This window comes from Trichosurus vulpecula, chromosome 2 (genome assembly GCF_011100635.1).
Source record: "Trichosurus vulpecula isolate mTriVul1 chromosome 2, mTriVul1.pri, whole genome shotgun sequence".
In the NCBI taxonomy this organism is placed as follows: Eukaryota; Metazoa; Chordata; class Mammalia; order Diprotodontia; family Phalangeridae; genus Trichosurus; species Trichosurus vulpecula.
In genome coordinates, this window is record NC_050574.1 from 270,193,294 (window position 1) to 270,209,921 (window position 16,628).

Below are 16,628 nucleotides of genomic sequence, written 5' to 3' on the forward strand. Positions count from 1 at the left end.
CTGTTTGCTTCAGTTTCCTCATTGGCAAAATGAGCCAGAGAAGGAAATGATAAACCATTCCAGTACCTTTGTCAAGAAACCCCAAATGGATGCCCATAAATTAGGGAAAGGCTGAACAAGTTGTGGTATATGAATGTAATAGAATACTATTGTGCTATCAGAAATGATGAGCAGGTGGATTTCAGAAAAACCTTCAGAAAAAGACTTACATGAACTGATGCTGAATGAAGTGAGCAGAACCAGGAGAACAGTCTACACAGCAGCAGCATTTTGTGATGATTAACTATGATAGACTTAGCTCTTCTCAGCAATACAATGATACAAGACCATTCCAAAAGACTTGTGATGGGAAATTCTATCCACATCCAGAGAAAGAACTATGGAGTCTGAACGCAGATTGAAGCATGCTATTTTCATTTTTTTTTGTTTTTTCTTTCTTGTGGTTTTCTCCTTTTGTTCTGATTCTTCTTTCACAATATGACTAATGTGGAAATATGTTTAACATGATTGTACATGTATAACCTGTATTAGGTTGGTTGCTGTCTTGGGGAGGAGGAAGGAAGGGAGAAATTTTGGAATCCAAAATTTTATAAAAATGAATGTTGAAAACTATCTTTACATGAAATTGGAAAAAAAAATACTATTAAGGAAAAAAAGAAAACCTTAAAATGATTCACAAAGAGTTGGATGTGACTGAAAAAAGACTTAACAATAGCTATGACAGGATTTGAACCTTGGATCCTTTTTTGGAAAATCCAGTGCTCTATACTTTGCAGCTTCTCCTCTAATCTCCTCTGCCATCCAATAATAGGAGTATAATGTTACTATGCTGTGTATGTGTGTGTGTATGAGAGAGAGAGAAATAAATTGGAAAGCAACATCTATACATATGCAAATATATGTGTATGTGTGGATATATATATATGTATATATATATATATATATGTATATATATATATATATACATGCACTTGCAGGATAAAGTAGAGACCAATATATTATCATTAGAGATCAATAATATACTGATATACATAATACTAATGTACCAAATTGAGCTACCTATACCTATATATGCAGGATAAATTAGAGATCTATATTGTAATGGAGATCAATAAAATATACGTATGTATATACGTATGTATAATTTATCATGTATATGTATGTACTGTATATATGCATGTATATACCATATATATATATATATATATATAAGCTTAGTCTTAAAATATAACGTTACTCTGTTTTATTGTACTTTTATTTATTTTGTTCAGTATTTCCCAATTATATCTTAATCCTATTCAAGCTGTTTTGGGGAGGGTTGGGGGCCACATGGGCTTCTGGGCCTTGTGTTTAACAATGTCTCTGAGCATTTAGTGTGTGTCAAATGTCACCATGGATAGAGCGGTGAACCTGGAGTCAGGAAGGTCTGAGTTCAAACCTAGCCTCAGACACTTGCTAGCTGTGTGACCTTGGACAGTCACCTAAATCTCTGTTTGCCCCAGTTTCTTCCTCTGTGAAATGGGATTAATAATAGCACTTGCCTCCCAGGTCCTAGTAAGGATCAAATGAGATAGCATAGGAACAGCACTTTACATACTTTAATGAGCTATGTAAATGCTAGTTATTAGTTGTTATGTCACTGTCATTGAACCTAGGAAGGGTCTCCTGGCTTCAGCTCTCTGGCAGAGGCTTTCCAGATCACACAATCCAACTCCCTCATTGTACAGATGGGGAAGTAACTTGTCCAAAGTCACACAGTTGGTAAGTGACAGAGGGGACATGGATCTTCTGACACCTGATCCTCCTTCCAATCTCTGATCCTTCTCACGAATCTGTGCAGTTTCCTTCCCAAGACACGCTTACAGCTTCTCTGTTTGACGAACTCCAGAGCTAATCGTTTTGGAGCCGCTGAAGTGTTCAGACTGCTGAAGTATCATAGTTTGTTAATATTGCTGTAACCTAACCCATGGGGAAAACCACTCATTCAAAAAAAAAGTAACCATGGCAGCTTATCTTGCTATAGATCGTCTCTCTACAAGAAACGTTTGGACGCAGAGTGACTACAAGATGGAAATTAAAAAGGGAAAGGAAGAGGGGGAGGGACACTCTTGGGCTTGATTTCCTAGCCTTACAGAAGTGGAAATGAAACTGTGAGAGAAAGCCAGGTAATCCATATCAAAAGTAGGACCCCTATGCCCACCCACCCCCTCCACTTCTACCTCTCCTGCTGCTGGGAAAGACAGAGGGTCCTTGGGTTGAGGAAGCCTGCCATTCATTATTTTTGATTTAGTGGAAGTTGGACAAGAAGAGCTTGTATGATGCATAGCTTGTATATATTTCTATCGATCTCCCAGACTTTGTTTTCTAAACTTCTCATCCATCAGCAGCTGCCCCTGAGATATAGTGGAAGATTAGCTACCCCCACCTTTTCCTAAGGAGGGATGTTGTTTGGGTCACAAACCAGAGCCTACTACCTGGTAGTATGGACCAACAGGTGAGACTGGCTGTCTTTCCATGAGACAGTAGCAGAAAGAAGATTGGGAATGGAAAAATCTGGGTTCAGGTTCCAGATCTGCTAATTGCTAGCTATGTAATCTTGAATGAATCACTTTACTTGCCTGGGGCCTCAATTTCTTCCCATATAAAATGAGAACAATTAGATGAGATAATCTCTAAGATTCCTTTGGGCTTTAAGGACATACAAAGCATAGCAACTGCTATTGGACGTCAGAGGAGATTAGAAGGGAAACAGCAGGGTACAGAGCCCTGGATTTCCTGAAAAAAAAAAAAAAAGGATTCAAGGTTCAAATCCTGGCTCTTTCATCTGTGTATTCTTGGGTAAGTCATCTGTAAAATGAAGGGATTGGACTAAATTCCCTCTAAGGTCTCTCCCTTCTAGCTCTATGTCTATGATCCTATTCTATTCTGTTGAAAAAAAAAGGCTCCCCTAGGAAGATTAAGGTAGTACCATTTGGTGGGTGTCCTTAGCGGTTGTTGTCCCCTATGGTGATGGGACCAGCTGCTGCTACTATCAACATTCCTCAAGCTTAATAAACAGCATGAACACTGCCCACATTTACCATCAGCTTCTACCACACAACAGAAGGGTGTGAATAAAGCCAGTGCTGACAGCTAGTCTTTGAGACATAATAGTAGGAGGAGAGAAAGGATCCCCCCCACTTTCACCAACCAACAGCATGGTGGAGGGTATTGTTCCTAGCCTAGAAACACACATTGTTCTGTGCAGATAAAGAAACCAGAGTACCCATGTACCACCTTAATTCCTTCCCTCTTGAGAAGGGGAAGGGCAGTCATTTGTAATATTAATTCCACTATTTCTTCCCTCGTACCCTCAATCCCCAGCCAAGATTCTTTTTTCTGATCTGATAGAGTGGCTATCAAAAATTGAAGAGAATGGGGGCAGGGGCAGAGGAAAATATATATACAATCCCTATACCTCCCCCTTTTAGTCTTGGCATACAAAGAGAGGGAAGGCTGGGACATAGATTGTCTGGGCCTAGGGGAGGATGAAAGTCATCTGGAAGCAGCCTTCCATTGTTAAATGTTTCTTGACTTTGCAGGGATTTATAAAATCTTCTTGGGATCTGGGGGCCTCTTCAAAGATCCCAGAAAATGTCAGAGATGAGAGAGAAAAGAGGGTCTTTGGAGGAGAAAGGAGTTAGGCAAAGCATCACGACAGTGCGGTCCTCTTTTGCTATGCCACCTGGGTCAAATCACTTTGACTCTTTACCTCGGTTTCCTACTCTGACTATTGAAGAAATAATTCCTCCTTACCTTTACTTCCCAGAGGGAAATACAAGGCATCAAGAGAGTGGCGAAATAGGTAATGGCATCAGAAAGGTATTATTCATATGATTGATGGTTTAAATTGTGTCTCTGGATCTTTTGTGTTTAGGGGAAGGATCAATAATAATAATAACAATAAATAAAGAATAGCCCAGGCGAAATTGCCAAAAAAGATCCAGAAGCAAATTCAGATGCTGAAACAAACAGAAAAGAGCTTTTACATATATGACCTTTGCTTAGATTACTTATTCACTCACTTGTTCATGCATTAACTCACATTCATTCATTCATTCATTCATTCATCTGTGGAACAAGTATTTATTGAACATGTGGCATAGGTAAGGCCTGATGCTAGAAACCGAGATTACGGAGACAAAGCAAAGTCTAGCTCATAACCAGCACAAGGTATCATGGTTAGACAGCTCGTCCCATTGCTGTGGTCATTCTGGCCAGGGTGGTTGCTGCTAAGATGCATTGCCAGCCTATAATGAGAAAAAACTGTTTGAACGATAGGCAATGGTTATAAATGGTGATGAGCACAAAAGCTAAATGCAGGCGGAGGATGCACCATCGCCTCGGCTGCTGTTGATTATGCCAACAAACACGATAAAGTAGCTAAAATTAAATACCAGCAATTGGAAAGGCTGGTTGATGGATGAACTAACAGTTCAATAAATTGGAAGAATCATAGAATCCCCAAATCTCAGAGCTGAGAGAGATGCCGAGCAAAAGTCAATTAGTCCCCGATTCATGAACAGAAATCCTTTCTTTAACATCTCTGATAAGTGGCCATCTAGTCTATGCTTGAAGACCTCTGCTGATGGGGAACTCATTACCCCCTGAGATAACTTATTAAAATTTTGGACAGAAGTAGTTAACGAAAAATAATATAATTTGGCGGGAAGAGCGCTGTGCTTAGCGTCAGAAGGCCTGGATTGGAGGCAGGACTCGGTCATGTGCTATCACATGTGACACCAAGGAAGTCACTTAACCGTTCTGAGTCTCAGTTTCCTCATTCATAAAGTGGGAATAACACTATAGTACTTAACTACCTACCTCATAGAATTACTTGTGAGGGAAGTATCGTGTAAGCTACAAAGTCCTATATAAATGTGAGCAATAATTAATATGATCTGATTATTAGGAAGATTTTTCCTAGAATAAATTGATATTTGCCTTTGCAATTTCTACCATTGTCATTAACATTCTCCTTTGGGGCCTAACACAACAAATCTAATTCCTATTCTATTTGTCAGACTTTTGAATACTTAAAGAGAGTCGCCCCATCCCCCACCTCCAAGCCCCATGCCCCGCCCCCAACCCAGTCTTCTTTTTTCCAGGGTTAGTATTTTAGTTTCTTCAATCCCTCACCATGCTGGTCACCCTTCTCCTCCATGCGTCCTCTGGAGTGTTCTTTCTAAAATGTAGTACCTGCAAGTGTTCCAGATGGGGTCTGGCCAGGGAAGAGGACAGCAGGGCCATGACTTCCCTCACTCTGGATATAATATTACTATGATTGTAGTAGTGGGAGTAGTAGTTAGTTGTTTCAGTCACGTCTGACTCTTTGGGATTTTCTTGGCAAAGACACTGGAGTGGTTTTCCATTTCCTTCTCTAGCTCATTTTACGGATGAGGAAACTGAGGCAAATAGGTTTAAGTGACTTGCCCAGGATCGTATAGCTAACATGCATCTGAGGCCACATTTGAACTCAGGTCCTCCTGACTCCAGGCCTGGCACTCTATCCACTGCTCCACCTAGTACAAGATTACATTAGCCATTTGGGGTTTTTTTTTTTGGCTACCATGACTTATTGAGCTTGCCATCTACTAAAATCCCCAAATCTTTTTCATATAAAGTACCGTCTAGCCCCATTTCCCTATCCTGTGCTTCTAAAGTTTATTTTTTAAAAAAGTGTAGGATTTTGTGTTGGCCATTATCAAAATTTCATCTTATTACATTTGGGTTGTCCTAGCTTTTTGGATCCTGACATTCTCATCCAACTTATTACTTATTCCTTTTAGCTTTGTGTTACCTACAAATTTGATAAGCAACCACAATTCTGTAATGTACCACCATAGAATGTTATTACAACATGAGAGTATAAGGAACTACAGTGACACAATGATGTCATACCATGTTATAGCATGATTTTGTAACATAATGCCATCATATAATACCCCCACACAGAACAGCTGGTGGTACTAAGGAAGTCTTGTCCATTACTGGAACCCAATGTAACAAGTACTAGTCATTTCATCAGTCAATAAAAATATATTAAGTGCCTACCGTGTGCCAGGCACTATGCAAAGCACTGAGAATTCAAAGAAAGGCAAAAGATAGTTCTTGCTCTCAAGGCGCTCACAGTCTCATGGGAGAGACTAAATGCAAGCAGCTACGTGTGCATGTGTGTGTGTATATATATATATATATATATATATATATATATACATATAATATATATTATATATATAAGATATATACACAAGATAAATTAAATATAATCAATAGAGGGAAGTCATTAGCATTAAGGGACATCAGGAGTGTCTTCTTAAAGAAGATAAGATTTTGGCTGGGACTTGAAGGAAGCCAGGAGGCAGAGATGAGGAAGGAGAGAATTCCAGACATGGAGCCTGGGAAAATGCCCAAAGGTGGAAGATGGAGTATCTTGTTCAAGGAATAGCAAGGAGGCTGGTGTCACTGTTTGGAAGAGTTTGTGGGGGAGAGAGTATAAGGTGTTAGAAAGGTAGGGAAGTCATTTATTAAGGTTTTTGAACGCCAAATAAGAGTATCTTATATTTGATCCTGGAAGTGATAGGGAGCCACTGGAGTTTATTGAGTAGGGAAGGTCATATCTGCACTTTTTTTGTTTGTTTTTGGGGGGTGGGGAGGCAAGGCAATTGGAGTTAAGTGATTTGCCCAAGGTCACCATACCCGCACTTTAGAAAGATCGTTTTGACAATTGAATGAAAGACCGACAGGAGTAAAGAAAGAAATTGTGGTAGGGATACTGACTAGCGGTCTACTGTAGTAATTGAGGCATAAGATGATGATGGTTTGTACGAGGGTGGGTGCAATGCCAGAGAAGAGAAGGAGACATAAGTGAGAAATACTACAAAGGCGAAACTGACAAGTCTTAGCAGCAAAGTGGATAGAGGGGTGAAGGAGCGCAAAGAATTGAAGGTGACACTTAAATTTTGAGCCTGGGTGACTAGGAGGAACATGGTACCCTAACTAGTAATAGGGAATTTAGAAAGAAGGGAGGATTAGTGGGTTCAGTTTGGTACATGTTGAGTTCAAATCTATGGAACACCCAACTGGAGATGTATAATAGGAAGTTGGAGATGCAAGATTAGAAGTCAGAAAAGAGGTTAGGGCTGGATAAGTAGATTTAGAATCATCAACATAGAAATGATAATTCAATCCGTGGGAGCTGATGAGATCACCAAATGAGATAGTATGGAGAGAGAAGCAAAGAGCTTCCAGGACAGAGTCCTGAGGATGGATACCCATGATTAACAGGTGTGCCCTAGATGAAGATCCAGCAAGGGAGACTGAGACAGAGGGATCAGATTGGTAGGAGGAGATCCAAGTGACAGTTGTGTCCCAAAAACCTAGAGAGAAGTTAGTATCAAGGTGAAGAGAGCAATCAGCAGTGTCAAAGTCTGCAGAGAAGTCAAGGGAAATGAGGATTGAGGCAAGGTCATTGGGTCTGGCAATTAAGAGATCATTAGGAACTTTGGAGAAAGCAGTTTCTGTTGAATGATGAGGGTGGAAGCCAGAGAGGAAAGGAAGTGGAGGCACCTATTGTAAAGAAGCCTTCTCAAAGAGTTTATCCCCCAAAGGGAGGAAAGATATGGGACAATAGCAGTAGGGATGCTCAGATGGGAGACACAGCACTAGAACTAAGCACTATAACGCTATTACACTATCCTATAGCACAGTCCTAGAACTCAGCACTACCACAGCAACATAATATGATGTAGCACAAGCTCAGAGGAATCAGTTATGGGTGGTTCAAAGGGCAGTGGAAAGATGCTTGGTGGGCATAAGCAATCTAGAACATTTCCAAAAAAATTTGTAATGTAAAAAGAAAGCGGGCTGGTCATTTAGAAAGCAAAGGACAACTGATGGACAGCTTAAGCACTATACTGGAACCCGTAAGACAGTCTTCAACACATTGGGCACTTCTTCCATAGAGCATTGGTAGGAGAACATAGACAATAGAGTCCCAATACGGATGATTTGTATTCTTCTCTGGTGGAGATCATACGGAAATAATAGAACACAGAACTGTAACACAGCATTATTATGGCCATCAAAGGAAAAACTTAAGACAATTTTAGGAAATAATTCCTATGAAGCATGGTAGAATACCTCAATAGCCAACCTTGCATAGAAGCTAAGCAGAAGATGCTTGTGTAGTATCGTTTAAGGAATGCCAAGGAGAACCCCTATCTAGAAGTCTATCCCCTTCCCTGGGGCCACCACGATCTAAACGACATCATTGCAGACTCATTCCAATCAGTCAATCTGTAAGCATGTATTAAGTGCCTGCTATATTACAGACACTCTGGGAGGCTGGTCACCCAAATACAAATCTGAGACAATCTTTCCCTTAAAGAGAGGTAATTGGGGGAGAGGCCAGTGTGATGTGAAACATATGAAGGAGTGGTAGCCAGGAAATGAGTTTTGGTCTATGCAGTCACAAGGATGGTGAGTGAAATCACAGGAAAATAGATCTCCATGTCCTTGGCCAAAGCCAAAGCAAAATGTGGAAAGCAGAGGACTGGGGACAGTATTGGCGTACATATGCCAACAGGGCAAATGGCAAGATGGATAGTCTTTGGTTTCCTGGTGATCGGTTAGTTGGGTTTAGAAGATTGGTTTGGGTCAGCTAGATACAGTAGATGAAGGTGAATTTTTTTCTCATCAGTCAGAACAGTTCAGCTTCATATTCCTATGGATTAAGCATTTCTCTCTCCAAGTGCCTTTAAAAAATGCAAATGCTCCTTAGAGAACTAAAGCAATGAGCCATTAACACCTTCATTTGAATTAGTTTAGATCAGATTCTCTTACCCCACACTAAGAAACCCTAAATCAGCGTGAAAACCCTGGGAGCCTCAGGGCTAAGGAGGAAGAACTAGAAGAAGGGAGAAAAGGGAAATGGGAGGGAGAAGCACCTTAGCCAAATTTCCCCTACTTCATAATTTTGCCTGGGGCTGGTCTTGGATAGAGCCATAATAAGAGGCCAATAAATCCTAACCCATAGGCCCAGACATTCCGCTGTTTGATAAAACTAACAAATAATGCAGTGGAGCTTATTGACAGAGCTTTCTCATTAAGTAAAACATCACAGAAATCTACACAGAGACAAGTAAAACGCTGAAGGAGCTAAAACCAATGAAGAAATTGGACAAGTTAGAGACAAGACTTATCAACTCAGAGACCAGTTATCATTTCATTCAATGGCCTGGCTTCACTAACTAGATGCCTCGTGGCACTAGGGATTTATACTTAAGTGGTAAGACAGAGACTTCTGGACCCATTTTTTTGTCATTGTCTAGTTACTTTTGAGTCGTGTCTGACTTTATGACCCCACGTGGGGTTTTCTTGGCAAAGCTACTGGAGCGGTTTGCCATTTCCTTCTGCAGTTCATTTTACAGATAAGGAAACAAGGAAACTGAGGCAAGCAGGGGTAAGTGACTTGCCCAGGGTCACACAGCTAGGAAGTATCTGAAGCCGGATTTGAACTTGGACAGATAAATCTCTCTGACTTCAGGCCCAGCATTTTTCCCTTCTGGATCCTTGCCAATCTTCAGTAGATTTCTATAGAAATAATTGATTTCTGCTATTCACTCCGTCGGCCAATAGAGTCAATGATGCTATAATAAATTAACAGTAAATTAATCTGAGGTATGAAAATGATTTAAAATAATAAAATGTCATATTTGAAAGGCATATTTAGGACACAACCTGGTACCATAGAAGAAACAGAGATGGAATCAAAGGACCTGGGTTCAAATCCTACTTCTATTATGTGAGTTTGGATGTGACCTAACTTCCTTAGACATCATGTTCCCTACTTGTAATACGAGGGGATTTGACTAGATGACCTTTGTATTCCTTCCTAGGTCTTTGATTCTATGATCATATTTTCCCCAAAATATTCTTATCTATTATTTTCTTCCATCTTCACAACAACCCAGTGATGAAGGCAGGGCAGGGGTTTTCCCATCCATAAACAAAGCAAAACAAAATAAAATTAGGACAATGAGTCCACAGTATTACCCTCAAAAGTCCACAGAGGGGGTAGTTACCTGTGTGATGTGATTTTAAGGATATCTAGTGCAGTTTTCTAAACAAAACACCCCCCAAAAAAACCTCCAAATTGAGAAATGTGTAAAATGCTTTGTATATGTTGCTATTATTATTATGTCCAGTTCAGTTATGTCCAGTCAGTTATGTCCAGTTCAATTATGTCCAACTCTTCATGATCCCATTTGGGGTTTTCTTGGCAAAGATACAGAGGTTTGCCACTTCCTTCTCCACCTCATTTTACAGATGAGGAAACTGAGGCAAATGGGGTGAAGTGACTTGCCCAGGGTCACACAGCTCATAAGTATTTGAAGCCAATTTGAACTCAGGTCCTCCTGACTCCAGGCCCAGAACTCTCTTCTGTGCCATCTAGCTGGCCCCAACCTTAAAAAACTATTTTAAAAACCTCACCTGAAATTACCACTGCCTGAAATTCCACTGAGTCATTCTTACGTATTTGGTCCTATGAGTAAAGCTGGAACCAACCTTTAGAGACGGTCTAAACCTACCCTTTCATATTATAAATGAAGAAACTGAGTTCAAAAGATCACATGACTTGCCCAAAGTCACACAGGCAATAAGTAGCAGATTAAATTTTCAAACGGGTCTGTTGACTCCAAATCCACTGATTTTGCCACTATGCTATGGCCTCAAAGGGTAATTGAGAGCAAGCCCTCCAGTAATAGGGAAACTGGTGAGTATTTATGGAGTAGAAAGTGCATGCAAGAGCGTTTGGAAGAGGGGTAGAAAGTCACTTAAACAGGTGGGAAGGCTAAAGGTACTCCATTTCACAACTTCAGGCCTAGTGTGCCTCAGAGAGGTTAAGTGATTTATCCAAGATGATGCGTCAGAAGGGAAGGCAGTCAAGTACAAGGGAATGGGGAGAAAGATGAATGGATTGGCACCAGTATCCTCACCCTGGGTCCTGGTTCTTTTGTTGGATGCTCTGATCTTTTGGCAGACTTTCAATCAAGATCCCAAGAAAAGATCACAGGTTAATGCAGAGAAGCAAACTGGAGCTGAGCTGATAAATGGGTAACAACTGAACTACCTAAACTGAAGCTGTCCCAGAAAAACACCCATTTGAAGGGAAAGAAACCATTCCCTTAAAACCCTGGGGAAAAAACTTCTCTGGAAATGAATGCTGTGACGTCAGCTCTGGCATCAAGAAAACCTTTTGCCTTTTCCCCAGTAACTCCAACATTAACCAGCTATGGAAAACCAGCTCAAAATAGTCTCCATCCCTCAGCAGAGGCTGCTGAATGAATATTAAGCTCTTTCAGTAGGAAGACTTGTTTGTTGGAAATCAGGTGCAATTTGAGCTTTCCTAGACACGGTTTGTGCTGACGCTCAGCTCTGATTTTAGCCTTCCTATTTGGATTGGAACATAGGAATTGTTCATCAAGGAAAAATAGGTCCAGTGATGGAACGAGAACATTCTGACTTACCGGCTCTGAGCCACTCAGTACCCAGTAGGGACTCCAGCAGCCAGCCAGAAACTGAGTTAAATACGGGGGAACTGAATTTAGAAGGAGACAGTGAGGCAAATAGAGAATCCCAGCCACCTCACTCAGAGCCATCACCAGGAATTTTTACATTTAAGACAAGTACCACAAAATTTGCACAGGGTAATCGATATGGATCTTATCCTCAATGAGGGGAGGGGACAGTGAGACAGAAACCCTGGGATACCTACATTGGGTCACAATTAGGGAGGCCACTTTTTGGGGAGAGGAAAAGTAAAGTGGAAAAGGGAATTTCACCCTGGACCACAGTCAGGTGGCTTCTTATTTTATTTTATTCTTACTTATAACTTATTTTATACTTTATTCATCTTCTCTTAGCTATCCTTTCTAGCAATGTACTGGACTCTGCTGTTCCGTGCTATTGGAGAAATGCAAGTGCTATTAGTATCCTTTCATTTTGACACCCGCTGAATTTGGTGCTAGGAGGCAAAGGTCTGGCTGCCCTGTCCTAGTTAGGGCTCTCACCTTACTAGAAGCCCAGCAGGCAGATCATTTGGTCTCTTTATAAATTACTTGGGTCAAATTTTATGTCCCAGACCACTTTCCTCCATTCTCTCCCTCCATAAAAATGGTCCCAAATATATACAACCCTTATTTTCTACAAGCTAAAAGCTCATTTTATATTTATCTATAGAGATGAGCAGTCCTAGTCTGAGATCAATTCCCTTATGGCCATGAAAGAACTAGAGGGAAGTCTTGAGTGCATTGGGTGGAAGGACATGGCTGACTAATACACAGAATATCAGCATGGAGAGCTTGTGATCTGTCCCAGTGGAGGGAGCAGACATATTGATGGGATGGAAAAACCATTTAGGTGTCTAAGTAATACTACTGAAGCAAAATTGAATTAGAAGGGTGATCCGCTGCCAATATATTTCTATCTAAACCCAGTGTTAGACCCATGCTGATTATATTCTGTGTTTGTACTATTTATGTAGTAATCATTAGATAAGTAGCATGGCTAGGAGGCTTGGTGACACAGTGGATGGAGTGCTAGGCTTGGAGTCGGGGAGGACCTGAGTTTAGATCCTGCCTCAGAGACTTACTAGCTGTATGACCCTGGGCAAGTCACTTAACCCTCTTTGCCTCAGTTTCCTCATCTGTAAAATGAGCTGGAGAAGAAAATGGCAAACCACTCCAGTATCTTTGCCAAGGAAACCCCAAATGGGGTGGTGGTTGGACACGACTGAACGACTAAACACACGGCATGGCAGATAGAGTGCTGATCCTAAAGGCAGGAAGATCTGGGTTTGAGTCCCACCTCAGACGCTTAGCAGTCAAACGACTTTGAGCAAGTCCTTTAAATATTCTAAACCTCGGTTTCCTCATTTGTAAAAGGTGAGCTCGGCATCTAACCTTCCTTCCAGCCCTAAACCTATGATCCTTTTATCTACATTGTATATTGAGTACCTTTTTACTCTCTTTTGGGCAGAGATGCACCAAACCTCAGCTTTAAGGGATGTCCCTCTGGAGCTTTGGTGTTGGAGGCTTCAAGATCATCCCATAATCTACATCAGCCTCCAAAGGGCAGGGCTACATCTAAGGAACTTTTTTTGTAAAGGGCCTAGGACAGCATTGACACACAAATAAGCATCTAATATAGACTTTGGGGTGGGGGAGGGGAGAGTGTCATCTTCAGGAATATCCTCACACAGGCCCCGGTGCAGTTTGGAAGTGTGCAAGTGCTTTCAAAATGCATCCTAAAATTAAGAGCCTCTGTCATAGAACCTCTGTGGCAGGAGAATGGCCACCAGCTCTAAGGCAACAGTCAATCCTCTTTCCAAGCCAGAAGGGGACAATCTCTACCCTACAGGAGTTTGCGATCTGCTAGATTTAAAATGAGGAGCAATCGTGAATTTAAAGCTGAACGCTGGTAAACACCTAGTCCAATGTCCTCATTTTATAGATGGGGAAACAGACAAGAGAAGTGATTTCCTCAAGGTCACGCTGATTGTATTAAAGCTGGGACTCACACCCAGGTCTTCCAATTCTTCATTTCAGTATTCTTTCCTCTGTTTGCTGTAGCCATGCCTGGATATGGGGGAGATAGACTCAAAGACCCCCAAAGAGATGTCCCAGTCTGAATATTTCATGATTCAGTGACTTCTGACTTGTCCTGAGACCCAGGAAATCCTGTATGTTCCCTCTTCTCAACTGTAGAATTTAATGGCAACCTCCCTAGGTCACAGTTTACTCCTCTTGAGAAAGGATTGGCTTTTGAGGTCTCTGTCAGCTCTAGATCTATGATCTTAAGTCCAGAACACACAGATTTCCAAGATCTTTGGTAACATTTAGGCTTGCCACACCTTCCATGTGACTTTGTATCAAGTAAAACATATCCTTTCATGACTTCAGAAGCCTGCCCTCTGCACCTCACCATCCCTCTGCTGAGAAGGATCCTGAGATATCCATCAGCTACCTGTCCATTTGCTGTGCTGAGGCTAATTCACTAGCTGCTTGCTTTAACACTGACGGAGAGTGTCTCCGACTAATAATTATGATTGATTCTGTTTTCCGCCCTTTGTCAAGGCAGGGTGTGCCTGGAATTTAAACAGCCCCCATTCTCTGACATTCCTCAATGCCCATCTGTTCCTCTGCCTGTCTCAGATCCTCTGGTTATAATGATGAACTCGTCCAGTGCTCTGAACAATCTATTAATAAATAACCATCCCAGAGATTACACAGTCTAATTAACAGAAACATGGCATTAAACAACATGTCGATGAACGGCAGAGAAAGGAATGGACTTTTCACATCTCTTTACTCGCAGGGCGTCCTAGCCGTGTGGAAGGAAACAGCTAATTGCCTACCCAAACTCATGAGCAACCTTATTAGAGAGGGGAAATGCCCCAGATACACAGATAAGAGATGGGGAGGAGAAAGAAAGGAGGGAAAGAGAGAGAGAGAGAGGGAGAGAAAGAGAGAGAGAGAGAGAGAGAGAGAGAGAGAGAGAAAGAGAGAGAGAGAGGAGGAGAGAGAGGGTGAGAGAAAGGCGAAAGAGAGAGGAGGGTAAGGGAGGGGAGGGAGAACCATGAAAACGCAAGGAAGTTTCTTGGGTTAGTAGCAGCTGCCAGTATCTTCTACAGAAGTATTGCTAGGTGGGTGTCTGGTCGAAGCCGAAGCATGGGTGGGTGGAAGAAACCGTCAAATTGACGTGAGTTAAGAACTGAGGGTTATTTTGAATTCCTCCTTTCATTTTCCATTTCAGCACCCCCTTTTTTACTTTAAAAAAAAACAACTTGTTTTCAATTGGCTTGGGAGAGAAAAGTAGAAGGGGAGCACTGTTTGGACTAGAAGATCCCAAGGTTAATCAAACTCCCTAGGAAGCCATCTGTTTTGGATATTTTCCATGAAATCCTGCCTTAAGGCCGGGGGGTGGACAAGATGACCTCCTGAGGCCAGAACCAGGTTGGGGATTTGAGGATGCAAGAATTCCATGCCAACATGGCCAGGAGGAAAAACTTGTAGTCATGGCAACCATGTAATTCAGAGCTTCTGCCATGTGAGTGGGTGGTCCTGGTGGGTATTGAAATTTGAGGTTCAGGGAGGGAGAGACACAAATGCAGGAGAGATCAAGATATCAGTAAAACAGGCCTACCATGGAGCATTAAGGCCCTGCCCATCAGAGCTCTTGGTGCAGAGCATGGCTGCCCATATTTGATTCCCAGTACTCTTACTGGGGGGATGGACTGCTAGGTGGAAAAAAAAAAGATTGCATTGGGTCATGTGGAAAAAAAATAGGCTAAGGGTGTAGCAATAGCAGAGCCAAAGAGGACTTGTCTGGCCATGGAGTATGGAATATTTCATTTGGATTTGGCTTTCTCTCAGGGGTAAAAGGGAAAGGAGGCATTCATTCAAAGGGGTAGAAAAATTCATTTTCTGATGTTAACCAGCCCACAATTGTTAGCTCTGGGTATGCTAGATGGGGGAGGGGGCCAGAGTAAGAGGAACCCAAACCTTGCAAAGGATTTTCAGGACACAATGGAACCAATCATTTTTGTGCTCTACCCACTCATATTTGTCAGTATCATGTCTCCAAGCTTCTACCATCCACCTGTCGTCTTGAAATCATAGTCTTAGTGCTAAAATGGGCCTTAGAGATCACCCAATTCAACTTCCTCATTTGACTGATGAGAAAAATGAGGCCTAAAGGGTAGAAATGACTTAAAGTCCCATAGGTAGTAAGATTCAGAGCTGGGATTTGAACTCAGATCCCCGCCCCACCCCACATCTGCTTCCCAGTGCAGTGTTCTTTCCACTATGCTCCAGAATTCTATCTGTGACTATTATTCTCCCCCTAAGCAGGCTAAGAGGATGCCCACAGTGTATGCCCTCCAGCAAACCCACTGACAGATTCTCCTGAACCTCATTGAGCAATGAAGTATATTCCCTTCCTTTCCAGCTCACTACCTGATTTCTTCTAGGCCCACTGCCTGATTTCATTCCTTTCCCTGGGGTCCATGGGCCAGGGCTCATTGGCCTAGCAGCAGCCCACACAGCAGTGAACCATGAAGGGCCTCCTCAGCCCTCAGTGCCCAGGGATACAATGGAGACCCTGCCAACGTGGCTGGCAGGAAGAGAAGCCCACTAATCCCATGAAAGGAAAATAAGCCAGATTTTAACTCAAACAATATTCACAGTACCCAGGGACAGAGAGAAGCTAATATTTTCTTAAATGCTCTCCCACCGAACATCCTATCTGTCCATCTGTCCTCTGGCTTTCCTGCTGCTCAGATTGCTAGTATGGAGTAAATAGAGGTCTCCCTGACCGTCAGAAAGTCCTTCTTCCCTTTCTTTCCTCCCCTCCTCCTCCTCCCATCTCCTGTCCTCTTGCCCTGGCCTCCATCTTTGTCTCCCTCCCCTTCTTCCTCTGCCTCCCTTCCCCATTCCCTTTCTCATTGCCTTTATCTCTTTTTTTCTTCTTTCCTATTTCTGCTCCCAGGCTCAGCCCTTCATAATGACTTAATCTCTCCGACAGGG